We start from the raw sequence: 7,662 nt of genomic DNA on the forward strand, positions 1-7,662 counted from the left end.
ATCACATGACTGTAAGTTTACCTTATTTCCTGTTCAGCTGACCAATCAGCTGTCAGCTTTCTCTGTAATAAAAAATAACTGTTGTCTGATCTTTGACCTCCACTGTCTGTTTCTAATGTGTATTTGTGTTTGTGTGCAACATGTAAAAAAAAAGTGTTTACATTTCAGTGTGCGTGTGTATGTGTGTGAGTGAAGCAGTGAGAGTGCCACAGCTGATAATCTGTTAATACCGTTAAGGCATTAACGACACGTGAGAAACAAGGTGCACATGAACAGACAGTTCAGGTGTGAGTGTTGGTGTGTCTTGTCATCCTTAGGGTTCCTGCAGGCAGACAGACAGGTAGTCAGACAGACATGCAAAGTAAATGTAGAGCAGAAGGAGAAACCTACAGCTGAAGAAGCTCGCTCCGAGCTCTACATTCACCAAAATGTCTTTGGGTTCTTCCTTCCGCTCTGGGACCAGGACGGTCGATAGGTCAGTGAGCAATGCTTTCATACCTGTGCATGTTATCCTAGATGTACAGTAACATGAACACCTGTTTCTTTAAAAGAGGTGTTGTGTTCAGATTGAGATGTCTGAGTGATGTACCCAGGGTTAGAATTGAACTTTATAGCCCTAAAAACCTAAGATTAACTCTGCAGTTGCCTTGTTGACCCTGAATCCTGCTTCAGAGCCCAGTCTGGTTTCCCTGACACAGAGCATCGTGCTGCCATGGACGAGCTGGTGAAACACCTGTCCAGGTGTCAACACATGGGCTGGTTGCAAGTGATCGGTGAGTTGATGCTATTTCTCAGGTTTGTGCCTTGTACAATAACCTCTGACAGAGTTAATTAGAGTAAGACATACTTAAAAGTTGTGCTTTAACTTAAATAGATGCTTATGGTTTTCCTTTTTAATCACACATCTTGCATTTAGAGTTAAAGTTAGATGCAGGCATCTGGCAGAAAAAGTCTTTTTCTAGGATCCACTCCGACTGTTAATCCATTAATCTCTGTCCGGATTGCAGGACCTGCCAGCTAGTTTGTGGGTTAGCATGCCGAGTCTTAAGCGGGCTGACCCTTCACATGTCAAAAGTTCAAAACTTCTCCGTCTTCTCTTCTTCCTCGATGAGAGTGTTTGTAACTGTGTTAAACTGTAGTGAACATTTATCACATGTCTCATTAGAGAGCAAACGAGGTAAACAGCCTTTGACAAACAGAGATAGTGAAGATCTGCTTATTAGGATGACCAGAGAGTCACTTTTTGTCCGGCATATTTCCCTCAATCATCATGAAATCGTCTCACTTTTATGTACTTTTATGATCATAATCCACAATTTGAAATGAGAATATCAGCGCCAAAATGTGTAAATCCTAAACTATAACCTTAAGCTTTTTTTGATAATGTTCATTCCAACCCACAGCCAGCAGTTATTCTGCAGTGGTCTGTTCAAACTTGAGAGTCTATCAATAAAATGAAGAGCCGATTCTTTACAACAGTAGGGGATGATGCTCATGGGAAATGGTGTCTTTATTCTAAAAAAAAAAAAACAGGTTTGGCCAAAGGTGTCACTACACTTAACGCCAAACAGAAAGCCCTCACAGAGTCTTTAAACAAGCTGTTTCTGTAAAATGATTCAGGGTTTCAAACTCTCAAATGTGTGTCCCACTGTTTTTTTGGAGATCTAATTTGGGCCAGTTACCTGAAAAGACAGCCAAAGAGAGACTGAAACCACAGGACAGAGAGAGGGTGTGAGAGGTCCAGATTTGAACAGCGAGCTGCTGCAGAGAGGACTCAGCTTCTACAGTTGGTGCATGATCCACCAATTAAGCATCCCTGTTTGACTTGAGTTGTGTCTCTGCAGGGGGCGGCAGTAGCTCAGTCTGTTAGCACGGTTTGAGAAACTGAGACACCTGGGCACTGTCCAGGTGTCCTCACGCAGGACACCAGACCTCCAGTGCTCCTTCTGTTTGTCCTGTTTGAGCACTGAGGCCTTGTTTACACCCATCAAAAGTGTTATTCAGATTAGACCATGCAGGGATGTAATTGCATTAAACAGAAAGTGTAAATGACTTTTGATTCATCAAGTGTAACATGAACCATTCAGAGGCACAGTGGTGTTGTTAGTTTCCTTCAGGGCAGCAGGAAGCAGGAAGTCATCACAGGGGATCAACTACTATCATATAAAGGGTCCATACATCAATTTCAGCCTTTAAAAAATATAAATTTAATAGTATTTATTAAGCACTTTTCAAAATAATTTTACTTGTTTGAAGTGCTGCAGCTGCTGGAATATAATGATGTGATGATGTCACAGAGCTGAAGAGCGCCTCCATCCATTGGCTGTCGTGTGGTCAGAAGGCGGAGACTGATGTGTGGAGTAAAATGTTCTGCATCCTGTCAGACTCTCAGTTACTGATGCTCAACAATCTGGAGGTAAAACACACACACACACACACACACACGCCATAGTTATATTTTTCTACTTTCTTTCTGCCTCTCCTGCTGTTTCTCCGCTGTCTGCCTGTATCTATGGGTTCTCACATTAAACTGTCTTCTCCTAACTTGTTTGGCTACTTATTTCTTCTGTTGCTCCTACTTGTCTTCTTGCTCATCTTCTTCTGATTTTGTTCCTCTGCTTAAATTTAGCTCACTTTTGCTCCTTCTGCCTCTTGTGTCTACTCCTTTGCTTTAGTTTTTGTTCTGCCTCTTCTTCTGCTGTCTCAGTTCTCCAGCTACTTATGCCTCCTCTTCAGCTGCTTTCTGCTCATTATTTTCTCCTTCTGGTGATCCTTCTTCTGCCTCTTCGCTTATTTGTTGCTTCTTTTTCTTCTTTTGCCCACTCTTCAGTCTTTTTGCGTTTGTATCCTGTTGTGATATTAAGTCCTTGGTGTTCATCCATGCTTAACCCCTTACCAAATTTTTTGTGCTGTCTCTGTTTTTGCTTCTTCCTTTACTGCCTGTGTGTGTGTGTGTGTGTGTGTGTGTCTGGTGCTTCTTCTTTTGGTGATTCTGCTTCTTTTTTTGAGTTCCTCTGGTCTTCTCTTCTCTCCTCTTTTCTTCTCTTCTCTTCTCTTCTCTTCTCTTCTCTTCTCTTCTCTTCTCTTCTCTTCTCTTCTCTTCTCTTCTCTTCTCTTCTGCTGTATCTTTTCTTCTTTTCCTCCTTCCTCTTGTGTCTTTTTTTTGCATTTTATGCTGTCTTTTTCAGCTTCTTTCAACTTAATTCCTTTGAATTTATCAGTCCTGTGCAAAAAAGATTGCATGCACGTTGCCCTGACACTCCGTCACCCCTCTAAACCAATATACATAAAGATAAAACATTAAATAGAAAATAAATAAGGAGAAGCAAAATAATAAAAAACTTTGTTAAAAACAATTAAGGTATCTTTCCTTGATCTTTCTCTTCTTTTCTCCCTCTGCATCTCTGCAGGTTCATCCTCTGCTACTGGCAGAGAAGGCGGAGACTTGTACGGTCTGGTTGCTCAGATACACTCTACATGTGACCCCGGGACTTCCTTGCTCCACCCTCAAAGGTAAGGAGGGCGTGAGGGGTTTAACAGCTGCAGAAGAGGAAGACAGACAGCTGCAAACAGACAGAAACACAGACGGACAGCAGCAGACGACTTCAGATAGACAGACAGCCCCAGGCAGGTAGAGACAGACTGACGGACAGGTGATGGACATGGACTTTGACGCAGAGTTTGAAGACTTGAACGGTAAGGAGAAAACACATTTTTTTGTTTTCATGTCATGTTTGTGTGTTTGCTACTGCAACTGGATAAGCTGCTCTGCTTAATCTTGATGTAATGATGATAATAATCTCATAATCTGACATCTGAGGTCAGCTGCCATGGAAACATGATTGACAGCTCCTCTGCTCATGAAGTTACTTAACCAAGGACAGGTTAGCATCACCTGCTGAGCCAGCTGAGGGTCAGCGGTCACAGAGGAAATAAATCCCATGAGTTAGAAAAGTTTAGCAGGTATTTATTTTAAATCATGACATAGTATAACATTTATTGATATTTAAATTTAACTCTTGACATTCTTAGAGCTGATTTCATGCCTGTTTTCAAGCTGATTCAACAATAAACTTCTCTAAAAGTTAGTTATAAACATTTGATTTGTTAAAAAAAATCTCTTAGCCTGTAACCAATAACTGGAGCTTTCCTCTTCATGATTTTTACTGCTTATATCCCTATAAGAGGGGTGTCATCCCCCTTAATTTTTAAATTTTTAAATCGACCAAAAGCCCTCTACGCTTAGCTGCTATAAGCACATTACATTTGAATTCATACAGCATGATGTAAAAACCCTGTATGGTACAAATGCCTCTGCTTCAGTCCTGCAAGGGAATCTTTTTTTTTTTTTTTTAATAAATCTGTAATGGTAAAAAAACAACAACACAGCAGTGGCCAAAATTATCTGAAAGAATTGAGGCTTTTTGCCTCCAAAGCATGATCATGAACCATGCAGATGTTAAATATTACAAATAAATATCAGATGGAGTGAGTCCTGTTGTTTTGTATCTACTTTTTATTTTAATATTTGGTTTGTTGTCCCCTTTTGCAGCAGATACAGCAGCACAGGTCTCTGGTATATATAGCATCATAATGACTCTGTAAATTTATAGATGGGCTTTCATTCATTTTATAAGTAATTTATGGCCATTTCAACAAAGCAACTGTCTCAAATACTATAGTAACATAAAACTTCACCACTGTACATGATGAAATTATTGGACTGCACAGAAGAAGAAAAAAGCTACTCATTAGAGCTCAATGCCTGTCTCAACTGTCAGCACAGAGCTGAACTTTATGAATTTTAATAGGCTACCCATTTAAACCAACATCTGCATGGAACATCTTCTATTTATTCATAAAGTCATAAAGTAAAAAATTCTGATCAGAAATGAACAGGCTCATTTTTTAGTGTGGATACTTCCAGCGTTGCGTCATAACTTGAAGAGGGTTTTCAGTTTCTGATTGGGCACACAGAAATACTCACTGCAGCCCTTAAGGATGTAGGCTAGCGGCTTGTTTTCCCCTTGACATAAACTGGATTTCCTGGGACATCAGCTGTATCTGTTGGTCTCTTTTTGTAGACACTGTTTGTTATAAAGCATAAAAATCATTTTACATTTTTTCAGTGAATTGTTGCATGTGCAGATACAAAGGAATACAAGCTGTAGGAATAAAACAAAAGAGTTATGCGTTGAATGCTTGTGTGGTCCATTAGCTAAAAATATCACTACTGAGCAAAATTCAAAACACAGGAGGACTTCAGAGATTGCTGATGAGAGGTTTTGACTGTTTCAACTCTTGAGATTGTATCAGTAGAAGACAAAATAAAATAAACCACAAAGACGTCTGTCTCAGCTATTTACTGATAGGACCAGGAAGAAAGTGCAGAGACTTATGGCTGATAACTCCCATCCTCTTTTTGCTAATGTGAGTGGGCTCAGGGTGGTGCTACAGAGTCCAAAAACTGTCTGTTTAAGAAATCCTTTATCCCAAGCACCGTAAATTTCCGACTTGGAAAAAAGAGACTCATTATTTTCTATTCTATTCTATTTTTTATGTTTCAAATCTGTTCTGTTCTGTTTGATGTGTTTTATTTGTTTACACACTGTTCTGTTCCATTATGTTCTCTTCTTCTTCATTCTTTTCCATTCTATTGTCCTGCTCTGTTCTTCTCTGTCCTGAGGTTAAATTAAGTAAAACAATCATTGAAACACTTTGTGATACAACTCAGCTATCAGGTGGATGAATACATGTTCAAAATGTTCAGATATTCATTTAAATTTTAAGAAAAAAAAAAAAAAATCACAAATGGTGGTCAAATTCTAATGTTAGTCACAGCGCTGCTGTAATTTATTGAGCTGATCCCTGGTGGAAAGATGTGGGAACAGAGACATTTCCTGTCATTAGTCTGAAACTCAGCAATCATTAAAACAAATCTACCAACAGCTGCTGGTTTCCCTGGCAACTCTGTCACCAGCAGTTACCTTGGCAACAGCTGTGGCGTTAACATCGCTGACTGCTGCTGAATCAACTACAAACACTCCCATGATGCTCTTTGTCTCTTCCAGATGTTCCAGAGAGAGGACTCCGCCGACAGAGCATGCCCAGCAGCTCGGCGGTGGACACACCCACTGCCAGAGTGACGGTGAGCATACACCCACACACACACCCACGCACACACTCACACACACATAGACATATCTCCTCTCAGCTGGGATCAGCCTGCTGTTTCCATGGTAACAGGAGACCAGCTGCTGTCAGCTGTGAATCAGCTGACCGGCTCCACCTGCAGGTGGCGAACAGAGATGATTTACAGGTTTTATCTCCACCATGTCCTCCTACACCACCTCTGGAAGAGAGGAGACAGAGAGGAGGCAGGAGGAGCATCAGCAGGAGGAGGTTAATGTGGATCTGATAAACCTGCAGCAGTCTGACACATAAACAATGATAATATCTGAAAATTACAAAACAAAATGTTCCCTCCACACTGGTTTATGCATCCATCAGCATTTACAAAATATATGTGGGTATCTTTTATGATTTTGTCAAAAATGACATGGTATATTGTTACGGGACATTTTATTTGACTTCACCATCAAGCAGTTAATCAGTAATGATGAGCTGGAGGCAGCGTAGTGGTGCTGTGGCTCACACTGAGGCCCCAGAGTGCCTAAAACACCAGCTGGAGCTTCTCTGTGTGGACTTCTTCCTCCCTGCTCTCCCTCTGTCTCTCCCCACAGTCCAAAGACATGTTCGTTAGGTCACTTGATGCCTCTAAATTGCTCGTAGGCGTCTGTTTAAATGGCTGTCTGTCCCTGTGATTGACTGTCTTCCTGTTCAGAGTGAAGCTCACCTCTCACCCAGTGACAGCTGAACAGGATAAGTGCTGAGGATAATGGATGGATGATCAATAGTTTCACTCTTGAATGTTCCCTTCCATAAAACCTTCACAGAAACTTTAAAATCAGAGTGTGATGTGATTCAAAAATGACAGTTTTTTCTTTCCTTCTTCATCTTTTCAGGGATTCCTCTCGCGGAGGTTAAAACAGTCTCTCCGACGGACTAGATCTCATCCTAAACTGCCTCGCCCAACCAGCATGAGGTCCGACATCTTACACAACACTGACACCAGGTAACTACTCAAAGAGTCATTACGACTACAATTACCCAGAATTCCTTCACTCACTGTTAGACTTAGACCCAGTCCCATCCTCTGTCTCTCTGCTCAAACCCTTGTTGTGGAGCATTTATGGGTCATGTCCTTTCAGAATGGAGCCTCAGGGAGAAGGCTTTAAAATGTGACTCCACTGGCTCTGACTGGCTCTTCAGCTGGAGAAATTTCAGGCTCAGTGTCCAGCCAAGGGACCAGGAGCGTGTGCATGCTTTTATGTCTGGGGTTTCCCTGTGTGGGCACTGATTTGTGCAGAAATGGCATGAAATACGTCTGCATTAAGGCACCAATGACAAGCATTTATCATTTATTCTTTCTGTATCAGCTGATCAAACCTGCTTTAACTTTAACTTCTAAAAACCAGATGCTGTCATAATATGTCTAAATTACAGTCTTTGAAGACTCAAAATCCAGTTTTAACTCTTGCACCCCTGAAAATTTCAAGAAATTGCAAAACAGACAGCTCCTTAAAATTTTCAAAGACTTTA

The sequence above is a fragment of the Halichoeres trimaculatus genome, unplaced genomic scaffold (genome assembly GCF_033239565.1).
Source record: "Halichoeres trimaculatus isolate MK-OKI-2021-1 unplaced genomic scaffold, fHalTri1.1 fHalTri1_scaffold_5, whole genome shotgun sequence".
In the NCBI taxonomy this organism is placed as follows: domain Eukaryota; kingdom Metazoa; phylum Chordata; class Actinopteri; order Labriformes; family Labridae; genus Halichoeres; species Halichoeres trimaculatus.